The 3,287-nt window shown below is 33.5% G+C and overlaps 1 non-coding gene across 1 annotated transcript; it reads left to right on the forward strand.

The window, feature by feature from the left end:
* The first annotated feature begins 2,641 nt into the window (after window positions 1–2,641).
* LOC114006211 (U6 spliceosomal RNA) lies at window positions 2,642–2,748 on the forward strand. Its single transcript, XR_003547965.1, has one exon. It is a non-coding gene; the product is annotated as a U6 spliceosomal RNA (small nuclear RNA).
* Window positions 2,749–3,287: the final 539 nt, after the last annotated feature.

Here is a 3,287-nt window from a genome sequence, read left to right on the forward strand (position 1 = left end):
TCTCTGGAATCACTAATGTGATTCAGTTCCTTATGTTTTTTATACACACACACACAAATATATATATATAATTATGTATATAGATATATATATAATTTATATATTTTTCATATTTTACTATATATTACATATTTATTATTTATTAATCTTCCATGGAAAATTTATACCTGTATTTTCCCACCATCTCCCTGGAAAATGATTTTCCTTTTCCATCAGTCTAGCACTCAATTGTGGCACTTTATAATTTGACCCAGGATTAAAGACCAACTGATGGAGCTCAGGAATGTGGACCAAAGTATAATATGTAGAACCTATGCTTAACCCGGGAAAAATTAATGTTGCATGTAATTCTCCCCTAAACAAAAATACTACTAATAAAGGTTTACTATATCACTTAGATTATGATTGCTAATCTGAGGCAGCACTTCTTCACTAACCACAATTTTCCCCAAGAAGGGACATTAGACAACATCTAGAGACATTTTCAATCATCACAACTTGGAGGGTAGAGTTGCTGCTAAGGGGTAGAATTCCAGGGATCTGGAATTCCAGAGGCTCCTACAAAAAAAGAATTACCTGGCTAAAAATGTCAACTATGCCAAAGTTGAAAAATCCTCTCATGAGGTATTATTTGAAGTACTTTGAGTGTATTAACTCTTTTAACTCTTAAGTTATGCTCATTTTACCAATGAGATATAGGAATCACAGACAGATTAAATAACTTGGGAAAGGACATACAACAAATACCAGAAACAGAATTTTAATTTGAGGGATCTGGACCTTAGAAGTTCTGCATCTCCTATCCTCCACTCTGTCTGCTGAAATCATATCTATATTTTAAAGGATCAAATTAGTAAAATTTTTCTAGCATATTATATGGTCATCTCACATGATTATCATAGCAGCTCTATGTTCTAAGTAATATACATATTATTTTCATATTTCATTAGCTGTCACCCTTTGCATGAAGGTTTCTCTGATTCCCTTCCCACCTACATAGTTAAAAATAATTGTTCTGGCCTTCAAACTCCCAGAGCTATTATATCTTATCTAGAGTCTAAAACCGAGATTTCCCAAAGCACTTTCCAAAGGACCCTAGATCTGTGAAGGATTAAAAGGTACTGTGTGGAGAGAAAAAAAAAAAAAAAAGAAAACAGAATAAAAAAGAATTCTGTGGTCAAATAACATTGGAAACATTAGGTAAAACAAAATTAAACTTTCTTTCTTTCTTTCTTCCTTTTTTTAGAGAGATTTTAGCTATATGTGCACTCACCAGAGATACAGAGAGATAGAAAGCAAAAAATATCACCCCAAGGGAGCAAGGCCATGTCACAATCCCTTCTCCTCCATTCTCCTCTTGGGATTTTGGGTACACACACACACAACCCCAGCATTTGTTTTAAGTCGCAGTATCTGGGACTCAAATTCCAACAAAATAATCATTATGCTATCTGCTGATCCCTTACACTTTCTTTTTAAACTTCTTATAGACATAAGCACTGTGAACTTATGAGAGAGGGGTATAGTTTATTTAGCATATCTCAAACTAATTTGAGTAAAATTTTAGTTCTTTATACATAGTCTGATAAACAGTAGTGTCATTATGGCCAATAATAATAAAGTAATAATTATTAGTACATTGTTGTTTTATAGTTATCTTTTCTCACCTCTTGACTACTTAAATAATCCACCACATTTGTTGCTTCCAATAAATCAGAAAATATTTATCAAGTGTTAATACGTAATGAAGACTGTGCAATGATTGCAGAAAATACACAAAAAAAATCAGTATTTTAATGACTTCTCATGAGACTTAAAGTGAAAAGAAACAATTAACATGATTGCTTGTCATCTTACAGATGGAATTAGTCATTTGGGTCCAAGAATCCCCCCTGATTAAATCTCTAAAATAAGTCCTTTAAAAGGAGATGGAGACCAGTGCCACCAGTATTTCAGTAATTCGCATTCTGTTCTCTTGTGAGCTAAGGTACAAGAGTTTCATCACTATAATTTGCAACAGAGTGTGCCCTCAAGATGGTGGCAGACAACTCAATTAAGAATTCAGCCTCTAGGCCTAGCCACTCTACATGTCATAGGGTGAAACAGAGTTAAAAATACAGGGGGAAATGAGCAAAGGATTTAAATAGCAATTTCTCCAAATAATATATACAGATGGCCAATGAAAAGCATATGAAAAGATCCTCAACATCATTAGTCCTTAGAGAAATGCAAATCGAAACCATGGACACTATTTCTCATAAACTAGAATGATTAAAATGAACATTTTTTTTTAAAAAAAGAAGACAATATAAATGTTGGCAGGATGTGGAGAAACTAAATCCCTCATACATTAATTGGTGAGATTATAAAGTAAAGCAGTCACTTTAGAAAACACTTCTACGATTTTGACAGTTCCTCAAAGGTCAAACATAGAGTTACGTCAAGACTGCTCCTAGGTCCCTACTCAAGAAGATCAAAAACACGTTCATGCAAAAACTTGTATGCAAATGTTCATACTAGCATTACTTATAACAAAGCAAAAGTGGAAACCATACAAATGTGTACCACCTGATAAACAAATAAAGAGATATGGCCTTTCTGTATAATGGAATTTTATTTGCCATAAAAAGAACAAGGTACTGTGCTCGCTTCAGTAGCATATAAACTAAAATTGGAACGATACAGAGAAGATTGGCACAACCCCTGTGCAAGAATGACACACAAATTTGTGAGGCATTCCATATTTTTAATAATAAGAATTATAAAAATAGATTTTAAAAAAGAACAAAATACTGATATTCAATATGAATAAACCTTGAAAACATGATAAGTGAAAAAATTCAGACACCTTAGACTGAATATTAGTACACTGTTGTTTTATAGTTACTTACCCTAGGACCCATTTATATAATGTGTCCAGAGTAGGGAAATCCATAGGGTTAGAAAAACAGATTAGTGATTGTCAGGGGCTGGGAGTAGGAGGGAAGTGGGAAGAAACTGCTAATGGGCATGTGATGTTTTTAGGGAGGATGCTGAAAATATTCTGGAAATAGGCTGATTCAGTAAATATTCTAAAATCAAATTAATTATACACTTTACTTTTTAAAAGATATTTTAACTTTATTCATTTATTTTAATTTGACCAGAGAGAGAGACAGAGAAAGAGAGAGAAAAAGTGAGAAAGCAAGCTGCCAGGTCTGGGACTCGAACCATGGTCAGCCATGTGAGAGTCCAAAGCCCTTAACCATCACATCACCTGCTGGCCCTTGAATTTTATACTTCAAATG

Source organism: Tupaia chinensis, unplaced genomic scaffold, assembly GCF_000334495.1.
Source record: "Tupaia chinensis unplaced genomic scaffold, TupChi_1.0 Scaffold146177_1, whole genome shotgun sequence".
Lineage (NCBI taxonomy): Eukaryota > Metazoa > Chordata > Mammalia > Scandentia > Tupaiidae > Tupaia > Tupaia belangeri.